A 14,032-nucleotide genomic window follows, 5' to 3' on the forward strand; every position below is an offset into this window, starting at 1 on the left:
CCTGCAAGTAAACAACCCTTCAAAGAGGACACTGCTGGTGTCAGCTTAATAAGAGCTGATTTCTGCCTCTTAGATCTTCAAAGCCAATACAATACAACACAAATCCTTTTTCTTCTTTTCAATCTTGGAGTTTCCTTGCTTCATAGAGTAATATGACATAGTTGATACAATATGATCACATGACTACATGGCACTCAATGCAAATATATTGCATTTGGCTTTGTGTTATGAAGAATAATATATTTCATCACAATGGATTTTTATCCCTATCTCCACAGCGCAAAGGCCAGCTCATCCCAGAGGATGCAACAGGTTTTATACCTGGCTAAATACATACCATGTAATCATTGTACAAACACTTGAAGAGTAACATATATGCAATATTTCTAATATGCTATAAATAACCAATTTACCAAAGGATAAAGGTACCCATAAAGCACATTTTAAAATTGATCCTGCATGAAGTCTCATTGGAACATTTATACTTATAAATGTTACTTATTTGGTATAAAATATTCCTTTGCACAAAGCAGCGATTGATTTTAATGCAGAATGTTGTCTTGCAAAAAGTAAGTTGCTCTCAGATCGTTCTTTTATTGACAGTTTTTTACAGCCTTTATGATTACAAGTTTTTGCATTCATAACTTCTGTAATATAAACAAGGTGACCAACTGAAGTTTCCATCAGTGATCATTCTTGAAATGTTACATAGCTAGTAACAAATATGAGAAAAAAAGACTTCCAGTTTTCAGAAACTTAACTGCTTTTGTGACAATTGTATGAAACGCATTGGCAAGCACATGGTTTTTATTATCTCACATTTGCAAAGGGGATGGATGAATATAGTATTTAAATTAACTATATTTTTCAACAAATGAAATCAATTCTGTTCTTTATGTTACTTTTCATCTGCCTTTTGTCTTGTTGCAGAATCTTTTCTGTTTCTCTCTCTCATTCATCTATTGTGCCCTTTCCTTGATCTGATAGCATTAAACATATAATTAAGTCATAAAGGATGGAACTGATGAGTATAGCAGATGGTAATTGCCTCCTACATTTGAATGAAATGATATGCATTGCTACAATTTACAGCCTTCGCCTCATATTTTATTCAGCAACCTTTTATCTCTTTTCCTGCAGAATTATTCTGCAATAAATTTTGACATCTTATCAATAGCTGGAGTGATAGTGGCAGAAACAGAAGGAAAAAAAATGGAACTTCCTACATTTTATGCTGTTTAAAATAATTTTCCATAATAATTGAATTATCAGCTGGTGACTATCACAGAAAAGACCTGAATAGGTTTAATTTTTAGGAGGCTTTTCTTGTTAGTAGACAATCTGTCACTCTTTTGATACAGTTCATTACAATTGCCAGAAGAATTGTGCTAAAGTTTTGGTGGCTGTTGGCCATGCCATCAACTCTGAAGGCATTCATTTTTTGAGTGAGCTTGAAAGATCTATTCACTGTTACTTAATGTAGTTGGCAGCTGATTGCTTGCACAAAAGTGTGTGTGTGTGTTAAGAACAGTTTCATGCCCAATATTATTATAATTATACAGTATCCGGATCTATCAAAGAAAACATGCCATTGTAAGGGATATGCACATGCATATCATTCTCTCCAAAACATTTTAAGCAACTGTTAAAAATGATTTGTCTGCAGGACTGTCCCCCCCATACTTCTATTTGGGAACTTTTTCTAATATTCATTTTTTTTAAAGTAACCAATTTAAAGAATAAACTAACCTGTCTAACCAAGTTTGAGGTAAATAGAAAAAAAGACGTAAAATTGTATCATTACACAAAGTTCCCTTTGACAAATGGCTTTCAGGTTGTGACATATTGGTATAAACAGTTAATAACAGATGGTACTGTGTAATAGATGAAGTGCACATGCAGAAGTTTGCGAATGATGTAGTGCAGGATGGGCAGTCACCTTTTTATATAATTAACAGTGTTTTTTGCATTTGTTAGTTTTACTGTATTTCCTTTGTTCCACTCAGCTAATACAAGTATCCTCCTTGACGTAGATCTACGCCTTTTCCCCACAAAAGTAAAGAATGCATGTGTTTATAAAATAAAATAGCTTAAAAAGACAGCTTACAGAAAATCTCTTAAAAATAGCCTAATCCCCCACTAACCAGGGAGAACCACCAAGGTTAAAGTTAAGATGAAGACAGAAACACAGCCAATACGTTTCTTTTTTGTATGAGACAGTGAAAGCTGTATCACACGTGAGATAGCTGTATTCAAAGACCGGCTCAGTCAGTTCACTCCCGATAGGCTTATTCAGGGTTTTATGTGGTATGTTTAGGGTCACGCAGCTCATCTCAGTTTTAAACTGGAGCTTGTAAATCGTACCAAAAATAAATAATCAGAACCATCACGGTTAAGAAGACTTGATTCTGATTCAAACTACTGACCTGAAACCTATTCTGACCCTTGTTGTATTCTGTGGTTTCTCTTTTGGAGCATGTTTCAGCAGCAGGTGAAAGATATGACAGGGTATTACCCTCAAGTAAAAGGTTGTGCTGCTCATAGAAATGGGTGTACTTTTTAGAAAGCTATAAAAGTAAAAGTGTAAAACAAAATGTTTCTGCAGTTTATGGTTTGTTTTTTCGATAAATTGTAATTTGTAAAATCTGATCCGTGGAGATAATTTATATATATATATATACTGTATACAACCAATATCCTGGTTTCAGATCCTAAATAAATAAATATAGCAACAACATGTTTGTTCAGCAGTACATGCAGTGATGTTAATAAGAGGCGTTTTGTAAAACAGTTTTACTTGAAAGAACATTAGTTCGACATTCAAGTGTCTCTGCTTTCAGCTTTAAATTGGGTGCAGTATGTGTAGATTTGCATACATATCATTGGTAAATAATAATAAGCAAAACATAGATCCTAAACCCTGGACATCTCTGGGAAATGTACTCATGATCATGCGACATTATTGTAAAATCCTGTCAATATGTGTAAGCCTCAACACATGTTTTGGATGTCTTATTATTTTAAGAAATAATAAAGTTATTTAGCAGTTTATGTATCTTTCTGTCAGTTTTATGTCTGTAAATGGATCTGGTTAATGTTGTTTGTCCACTGCAAGTAGATTAGCCTGCTGCACTTTGAGAGCTGTAGAATGAGCCCGCTTTCACTGATGTGCTAAGAATGCTATTAGTTGTTTTCACTGTGTGTCAAGTGTTGACATGTTACCTGGACATGAAAACACAATTTTTAATCAAAAATTGATTTCTTGTGTAGGTACCGCTATGGTTTGAGACAATTTACAGTGTGACTGCTGGGGTACGGGTATGACTATGCATGATCTTAACTAATATATTCTTGTTGTTTAGATCTGCTTATTATCATTGTATGTTTCAGTCGTCACATCCACTTACATCCACTAGAGGCAGTGTTGCATGGGGACAAGCTTATGATTATATTAATGGTTGATGATGAGAGCCCCACTGAGGCTACAGGGGTGCTTAAAATGTCTACATTTTTCCAAGCTCTAGCTTTACCTTGCTAATTTATATTTTAGACATGATTTCTGAGCAGTCCCTGGTGGAATACTGGTCTCAGCTGATATTTGAAACCAGTAACAGGGGCAATACAGGTTTAAGTCTCATGTTCTCATGCTGCCAAGCAAAGGGATATACCAGCTGGAAGGCTTATACAGCAGAGGCAACAGAAATATCAAAGACAGAATACTCACACACAATAGTAGACGCACTGTATTTAAGGTTTTGTACAGTTTAATTGTTAACCTCAGGCAAGAAACGCTTTACAAATGATATTTGTCCACTGCTGTTGAATACAAGGGCTAACATTATGTTAACAATTTTTGTTTTTAGCTTTAAGGCAAAATTTCCGACCATACGTGATCTGGCCACTTTTATTACCACTCCAGAGTTTCCAGTTGCTGGTAATAGACTGGAAAAAAGATAATGTGTTTGATCGATCAGCATGAAAAAATTTCATTTAGGGGATCAATAATAGTTTATAGTTGACAGAGCTGAAGGACTACATTTATTTCTCCCTTTGATTGAATAAACGTTTTCCGTGGGACTGTAGATGTGAGGCAATCCTAACCCTTTTTTCACTTCAGGCAGGGATCACGCTGCAGTGTTATTGCAAGCAATCTGTATTTAAAACTAATATACAGTACACTGAATAGCCAGAGGCTAAAGTCACTGAATGAAACTAATGTATGTTTTTAGGTTGCTTGTGATGTGAATTAGAATGGTAGAAATAACCACTTCCCATTTTGTTCTAATATTTCACTGTTGTGAGTAAAATGATTGGATTTTGTGTGCAGAAAATCATTTGTATTACATTGTTCTGATGTCTTGAAGTATATTAAAGACAAAAAAACCCTTCTTTTTTATAGTGGGCAAATAATTTCTAGTACTCAGTCCTTTCAAATTACCTTCAGATAGACCACCTTCTTCTGCTCATTTTCCTTGAAACCCCTGAAGACACAGCAAGCCCCCACAAAGAGAGGAGGTTCAGTAAGCTCTTGCTAGCTTGTGCACCTGTTCATTATAATCACAATCAGGATCATAAACACTCGTTTTATTAAACATACAGTGCACGGTTCTACTTTGAAGTGAGTTCAAAGTTTGCTCCCATTTGTTACTGCAAGAGTAATAGAATTACTGTATTGTTCATAGCTGTGTCGTGCTAATGGGCCCATAGAAATGCACTGATGTGAGCATGGCAAAGCTATAGGAATTCAAATGGGGATGAATTCGCATCTTGCAGTCAGAAAAGAGTTTCACAGTGTCTGTTGCACAGTGACTGGCCTGCAGTGATTATTCATATAGTTCAATTACATAGAAATAATGTATATGTACAGTATATATGAAGGACTTGTAGTCCGAAACGTCCTGATAATTGATTTGTAATCAATTTTTCTACCTTTTTAAGTACCTGAAATATCCTTTTCTCTTTTTTCCTATTGATCATTTTGGTACAAAGCAGTTTTCCTTTTTCTCAAACTATAAATATATATAAATATATATATATATATATATATATATATATATATATATATATATATATATATATATATATTTCACTTCCATTCATTTATTTTAAAACAAATAATTTATAAACAAGTTTAGCTTACTCAAAATCTAGTGAGATTTACAACTAAAGCTAATTTAAAGCTAAGTTTGTATACAGAGTCTAAAAAGTGTACATTTAGTTTAGTATTTGTTTCACAGCACATATGAGTGAAGTAGTGTTTAAAATGTGTTTGCTTTCCTATAATGTGTCTGATAGAAAGGGCTGACTTGAAGCACAATGTTGCAGATATTTTGCCCAACGCTCATGGTAAAATTCACAGAAGCTCTGTGAGTCGATTTCTTTGTAGCACTACATTGAATGGTATAAAAGGGGTCACACAACCGGACCCTTTTTCAGCCACACAATTGCCTTTTACAGTTGGATACAAAAGAACATCTCTCAATAGTGGTATTTCAGTTAGTTCAATTAACAAGACTGACCAGTGCATGGACTGGCTATTGTTTGATAAAATCTATAATTGCCATAACCTTCTTGATAGAGATGGTCTAGATTATGAGAAAATGCTTTAGGGACTGAAAAAAACTAGCTAGGATTGCCGTTTTACCTCTAATGCCTCATTAACACCCAGTCATTATCATCTCAATCTGTTTCACCTAATTGGCCTTAGCATGTTTAGTAACAGGAAGGGCACTTTGCTAATCAATTCACAATATCATTATATATAATGTAATCATTAATACATACCTTCAATTTTTATATATATATATATATATATAAATTGAAGGAAAACTTTTTACTTTATTGTACGTATTTTAATAATGATTTACATGTTTTGGATACTTTCGTGCTGACTCGCCAAGAATTTTGACAATGTAAAAATATCACAAATCAAACCCCATCATTTGTCATAATGCTCAGAAACAGATGTATTTTTTTTTAATTATTATATTTCTTTGGTGCAGAACCTAGATGGCTGTAGACAAAAGAACAGCTTGTGTCTTTAATTTATAAGACATGCATTTGGGTTCTTTGTCTCTGTTTAAAGAACCAGAAAAATACATCTGAGGTGGAAAAACTGGTATTAAAGACCCTTTTAAAGTGATTGCTGGTTTACTTTACTCAGAGAGAAAGGTATAAACATACCAAAGGGCTTATAAAAGAAAATGCTGCCTCTTTATGTTTATTTTTGGCACAGGTTTCCCAGTTGCTTGAGATGCATATTGCTTGTGTTCATTTTAATAAGGAAAAATGTCAGACTTCCATGTCTCAGGGCAGTTTGCATGTTAGATGATCAACTCTTTATGGTCTCTGGTTGCAGGGTCATCAGTGGTGCTTCCAGGTCATAGTGAACACATCAGGGTTTGAGGCAATGATTGACCTTTTGACAGAACAGAAGAGACAGTCATTTTTTAGGGCATACAAAATCATATTTAATTTGCTGCTAAGTTGTTTACTCATAAGTAATTTTTTTTTTTTGTGAACATTTAGCTGTTCAGAACGCATTCTTAAAATAAAATTCCTTTAGATAAAAATGGTCATGTCTCACAGATAAAAGATAATTGAGTACAGTACACATTTTCTTGTGTCACAATTAAAACTACAGTACCTATAGGTTTCATGAACTGTTTTTCATTTTACCTTAAAGGTAATTAGAGAGAAAGAGAGAATACTTATAAACACTCAAAGAGTACTGCAGTTATTCCACAGCTATCCTCATGAGGGAAATAACTGCAGCACTATGAAGGTTCATGAGGTATTCTGTTCATACTGTATAACATGTACAGTGTTTTGTAAAAGAAAGTTAATTAAACCTATATTTGGCAACTGATGCCAATTACTTTCCTTAGATGCATGTTTTTTTTTTACATTTTAAATAGATGTATCAATATTTGCAAGTCCAAATGTTCATCAAAGCATGGTACAGTATGTGCCTGTATCACAAAGGTTGCTACCAGTCCAAGTGTATCCCCCTGTAGGCATTCTGTAGGCTTTTTTGAATGAAGGTTTCAGAGCAGAACAGCAGGGTTATATGCAACCCTTTGTAAGCAAGCCCTTTCTGATATATGTGTTCTAACATGTATCTCATGCATAATATTGTTTGTTGTTAAGTTACAAAGGTTATCTGTCTTTCATAATTCATAAAATACATTTTTTATGTTTATTTATTTGTCTTTTTCTGACATACAGCAAGTTTATATTATTATTATTATTATTATTATTATTATTATTATTATTATTATTATTATTATTATTATTAGTCATTGAATTAAGCAGAGAGAAGAGAGCAAATTATTATTTAAAATATATTGCTCAAAAAAGTACAATTTCACTCCCTTTATTAATCTTTATTATGTGAATTTTGTGAATTATGTGAATTTTGAAAATTATTGTGAATAACACTCTGTGATCTTTGATTTGCCCAGGTTTACAGAGTTTACCAGAATCAAAACCATTAATAATAATGAAAGGAAAAGTATATTCAGAACGGAAAATCCGCAATGTGATGATTTATTGATTTGCAGTTGAACAGACGATTTAATGATGAATGATAAATTTGTCCGGAGACCTTGTCCGTGGGTGCTCGACAGCTACCTGCGCGAGGCCGGCTAGGAAAAACACAAACAATATCATGCATCATAGTGCCGCAGATTAGAAGTGCCACTCAGGGCCACCTCCCCCCGGGACAAGGCATGCTGCAAGGTGGTGACAGGGGAGGAGGAGGCCAAACCAAAAGTAGCGACATGAGTGAAAGCCACACAGAGCCTTTATGGCACTTGGTGATGGCGTGTTGGTTAGGAGTGGATTCTCCTTTCCAGAAAAGCACTCCTTTGCCACCTTCCCCCAAAAGACGAGACCACCAAACCATGAATGGATAAAATAATAATGAATGATTAAACGCAACAAGCCGCAGTGGTGCAATGCCACCTACCCCCCAAAAAACATGGAAAAAGATGAATGAAAGTGAAGCAGCTGAGACACGGCCCGCCCCCCTGACTGCACTGAGGGAAGAGCCCAGCCTCTCCAGCCTGACCACGCACCCTGCAGAACTAAAAACGAGCCGTTCAGCACTCAGGTAAGGAAAAAAACCCTACTCACATTATTTTTAATTTTTTTATGGTAGGGGGGAAACCTCAGGGAATCCGTGGCTGAGGGTAGCCCTTCCTCCAGGCTCTAATATGGTCATCCCACATTTCGTCCTCACTATGTGTGACTGAGAGGCCAAAACAAAAGAAGTGACATAAGTGAAAGCCACACGGAACCTTTATGGAGCTTGGTGACGTGTTGGTTAGGGGCGGATTCTCCTTTCCAGAAAAGCAATCAGGTTTTCAAGGAAACATGTGGCATATCTGTAGTTTTCCAAAAATTGATTTACTTTGTCTAAACAGCTGATTCTTCAAATAATTTCAGTAGATTAGTAATCAAAAAGTATGATGCTCAGTCCTTCAAAAATAAACCCTTTAAAATCATCTCAACCACCACCTATAGCTTTCTATGTTTAATGGAAAATCTATCTAGGAACCAACAAGTAACCCTTATACACAAATGCAGGACATTTCTATTAACTTATAATCATTGAGCAAAGCTGTTGAACAAGCTTAACGACCCAAAGTAGAACCTTTAAAACCTATTTCTTAATAAACTCATTACTTACTGCTCTTATCCAATTTAAATGTCGCCTCATCAGGAGAACTGAAGATCAACAGGTGACTACCGTTCCTGCTGTTCAGACAATCGCATCCTGAAACCAATAAACAGATGATACCAAGCTACTGTCCTGGAGGCAAGGGCCCAGCCTGGCAGGTGGTAGGGATTGCTGACGTGCAATGAGGTAAACAATAACCAGATGATTTTCCTCCCCAACCCACATAAGCACAAAGTCTATGCAGCAAACCCTGTGGGCCCCCGCACAAGATCTCCAACTCAGCACGACCAGGATTCAAAACAGTGACAGGCCACTCCAGCGTGGTTGTGTCTTAATGGATGAACCACTGGGAAGCTCCCATTGTTCAGTGTCAATGTACTAGCATGTACAGTATCTGGTCACATATACATCTTCCTGCTACACAGAGACATGCAGGTTAGACAAAAGTGAATGTGCTGAAAACAGTCACGCAGCAATTCCTCCCTGGCTGATCCTGAAAAAAAAAGATATATATTCTTAAATAGGTTATAACTTCTCTGCTATATCAGTTCCTTTCCTTCAGTTATGTGAATAATTATCACAATGTCTGAATGAAAGGTTTGTAATTGTCTCTGCTACAGCAAAAAAACATAACAACAAGCAGCTTAGGTAGTGTCTGGAAAGTGTTTACAAGAAATATAAAAAAAGAAAATCAAAATGCTAGCGGCCTAGCTGTTGAGAATGTGGTATCACATTATTAATTAAAATACAAGTCAGCTTTTTCTTACACTTGTAGCCTATGGGTATCCAATGTACTGCACTTGATTGAATCAGGTAGTGGCAGCACAGGCATTTTTTATTTTGTGCTTCAAGGGATAAAAAATTTAAAGCTGTGCTCTGTTACTTTATATATATATATTTTTAAATGAAATATGTTACAACAGTCCCTGTAAGCTGGAAAAGAAATACAACAATTTAGTGCTACTTAAAATATCAGATTAGTTGGAATTAGAACATATACAATATGTTAGTGGAAATAATTGCATGAAAATGTTACAACCAGAATCCATACCTCTTATAATGTGAATCATTTGCATTAATTGTGTAGATATTTTGAAGTTCAAAATTGTATTATTTGATAGATGAATTGGTTAATAGATTATCTTATCATATTCTCTTCTGTTACAATTGGACATCATTGCACAATTATACACGCTGAAGGGAGTGATAACTATCTAAAGCAATTTGTTCCCCTAGTCATCTAAGAATGACTTTAATATAATGACTTTTTTGTAATCAGGAAAGACTGTGATTGGAAGAATATGAAACTGGTAAGATAGCGGCAAAATCCCTTGCTGTAATTATGTAGATCCGGGCTATGTACAATAACTGAAGTCAAACCACTTTCCTTGCTTGTTATTTCTGATGTAGGACTATCCTTTTTTATTGTTTCCAATGGACATTCAGCTAACTTTCAGCATGGCGGTTATTTTATTCAGAGTTCAAAAGTTCGTTGTGTTGGTGTTGGACACTGACGAGCTTGATACCCTTCATGTGATTGTAATTGTAATTGAGATGTAATTGAGATTAATTAAAGAAAAGATACCTAGATCTTGGTCTGCACAATATGCAATGCACTAGAACTTCCGACCCGATTGCTGTACCACATACCAAAATTGACATTTGGTATGCGCAAACCGAGTTTAGCGGCCATAACGTGGGACTTTAGCGACCACTAAAAATGTGCTGTATGTACCTGCTGTTCTGCACCCACTATCAAATTAGCACTTTGCCATCATGAGTCCATTTAAATTATATTGAAATGTATTCAAATGAAGAAAAGAGCATGGAATTGGGCGGAGATCTGGAATACTAATAATGAGGTGTAAGGATTTTGCCTAGCACTTGGGCAATTGCTGACCCTCTAAAAACTTTGCGCCTCATCCAAGGTGCAAACCATTATAGAAGCGAATAATTAAGAGCTGTATAAAACTATACACCTTCAGAGACCTGTCATTGGCCTCGGGATGGCTGCTGTGGTACTCTTTCTGATGTGGCGACGCTTGGCTCTTGTTGAGGACAGGCAGGAAAACCTTCAGAGGACATGGGCAAGACGGAGAAGACTCTGCACATCAAACCCAGGGTCACTTTGTTTGGGATGCCGGAGGATGCGTTGGTAAAGCGTTATCATCTCACTCTGAAGATCACCCTAGACCTAATACCTAATACCGACAGCATTGACTTTCTCCACTATAGAGGACCATGTGGCCTTTTTGGTAGGATAATGATGTTGGCTGAGGCTTTTCCAAATAACAAAATTTCATGCTGAGTGACCTCAGCTGTAAGGACCCTCAGCTCCTCATCAAAAAACTTTTCTTTTCCTTTCTGTGCACCAAGGGGACTTTACTGCTCTTCCTCTGACAAATTTATTTTGTTTGGTTTGATTTTCGTGCTCCACAAATTTCATACTGCACCTACTGCTCTCCGTACTCCTGACTCACCAAACTTCTGGGCTTTAAATGTGGCCGTTAAATAGCCTAATGCACAGGCGGCACTCATTACGACCCTCATTATCATGATTGCAGCTCATTATGTTATTGTGGCAAAGTGGTAAGTGGTAACAGGTGTATAGCAGGTGCAGTGCGGATACAGTAATCCCAAGAACGCACAGACAACAAAGTACGGGTGAAAATGATTGTTTTAATGGTTTATAATCCAATGGTCTGATGACCCGCCAGTAAATAATAAAGAGCTGGCAATACACCACAATGTGTATTGCACAGTAATAAAACAAAGGGTTGCAGTCCCGCAAATAATAGACACGGTACAAAACACACACAATTAGACACACACGATCACTGTTCCAAAGTGAGTGCTCTCAGTGCTTGTGGTGAAGTACAATATAATACGTGCTATTAGTGAAACAAGTGCTGATAACAATGTTTATTCGTGACGGTAGTGCAGTGATGATCCGGTTTCGTGCTGGCCCTTGGCGACAGCTCCGGATCTGTGTTTAGCCGTCTAGTGATTACAAACACAGACAATTACTAAACAGACAAAGAAACAAACAAAACACTCACGAACTCCTTTCGTTTATTTATTTTGGGCAATCTCCCGGTCCTTCCAGTTTCCACGTAACAAAAACCCAATCGAAGGAAAAGATTTACAATTCTCCAGCCCCTTTTATGCGATTATGCATGACCCCTTGGTAAACGATTACAGCTGACTCTATTGCCTGCAGCTGCTACCTCGTTTACCTTCCAGGTCAATACATTCTCGCACTGGAGTCTCGTCTTTTTCCAGGCTGACTGACTTCCCGACCCAGGGAATGAACTGTCAGGACAACCTTTCCAAAGCCTTTCCCTTTCGCTACTTTGTATCCTCACAGGTCGAGAGGGAGATTTACAACCAGAACTCATTATATTTCCGTCACAGTTATGCATGTTGATTAATTTGCATTGATCTTAAACATCCATAGGCCGCAGTGCAAAATAATTTCCTGGCCGCTAGGCAATTTGGATTTTGCGCCGCAAGTGTTTGCACTGCGCCTATCCTTACATCAGCCCCTAACTGTCTCTAATTACTGTGTATTTACATAGTAGTTACTTAGTAGTTGCACATACAGGTAATTACAATATTATTATGCATAGTTACATTGTACTTAATGTGTACATCTTTTTGCACGATATATATAAATACACAATTGTATAAGAAAAGAGTAAGGGTTGGGGGGGGGTGGGGGGTTAGGATTAGGGTTAGGGTTATAATGTGCAAAAAGATTAACATGTTAAGTACATTGTAACTATGCATAATAACATGTAATTATGTGGAAGTGCTCATGTATTTACTATGCAGCTATTATGTAAATACACAGCAATTAAAGACACAATGTAAAGTGTAACCAACTAAAGTCTTTGTCAAACACCAAAGGAATTCAGAAAATATATTTAGCCATGGATAATGTTATTTTACCTGCATGCAGTCACATTTACCCATTTTACATTTGTTAGTACTGCTGACGTCTAATATTCCTCTTTGCATGCTGTCCTCCTCCATTTGTCTATTTTTTCATGAAAAAAACATTGTTTGTAGAATTGGTCCACATTTAAAATATATTAAATATACATATACATATAGAACAACATGCAGTCTTAAATAGTTCCTGCGTTTATAATATAATTGCATTCATAAGACATTAATAGTAATACCCTATTACAGTCTGTTTTCAAATATTACAATTATGCTTTTTTTTCTACACACTGGCAATCTGTTACCAAGTCTGTCTGCAACTGATCTTGTGAAACGTGTGGGCAACAGTTATTACTCCAGACATTTTTGTGTTACTCAACCTCTGAATTCGGCACTTCACAAGAAACAGCAGAGGGTGCTGTTGTATTTAAGCAAATAGCACTGTGACATCTCATAACCTCATTGTACATAAGCTTGGCCAGAGCAATCTTAGAACTACTATGTCTTGCTATGGAGAAATTAACAATTAACTCCCTTGTTTATATTAGCAGATTAACTAGACCGTGGCTTAAACTGGTCACAGACGTGTGTGTGTGTGTGTGTGTGTGTGTGTGTGTGTGTGTGTGTGTGTGTGTGTTTTATTTGTGTAGCTAATATAGCCACATTATACAATGCTCTCTCATTGTAAGGGGAAAACAAATCTGTAAATGTAGAATTACTAAAATGTGCTTTGTTTAAATTATTTCAATTAATTTAACCACAGTCTGGCATTCTATTTTGTGTTGTATCATGATTTTAAATATGAATATTGAGGAAATATTTGCTGGGAAAAACACATTGCGTAACACATTGCGTATCCTTAGCTGATTGTGAAACCTGAGACACATGCTTTTAGGACTTTAGTCGTTTTGTTTGCCAGGATTCAAAATGAAAAGTAGTTTGCATGAAAAATAAAAGAACTTCTAGTGTTACATTATTTTAATAGAGTTTGTAAATAGATATCAACGATGACAGCAGATCCCTTTGGACTAAGGTAGGAAATTTGAATCTACAGTAGTATGGAGCAGATCATGAGCTAAGGAGCAGTTAAAGCAATCCTTTCTGTAAATGATCTGTGTGCATCACTGAGGTTTGAGATCTAATTAAGGACTATTCACAGACGTTGCTGCTTGAGCAGTTTTTTTTTTTTTAAAGATGAAGTTGTTTCCTCACTGTTTTAATAATTTGCTTTACAATGTTTCAAATGTTGCCTTCTTTGGATAGCACAGATGAAATGAAGCTCACTGTAGCTTGATAGATTGATGTTGTTCTTTATGTTTGAAAGTTGAAAAGTGACTTACACTCTTTATTAACTGGTCTAAGAATCTATAGTATACATTGATTTGATACTCTACACTTCAA

Source organism: Acipenser ruthenus, chromosome 11 (genome assembly GCF_902713425.1).
Source record: "Acipenser ruthenus chromosome 11, fAciRut3.2 maternal haplotype, whole genome shotgun sequence".
NCBI lineage: Eukaryota > Metazoa > Chordata > Actinopteri > Acipenseriformes > Acipenseridae > Acipenser > Acipenser ruthenus.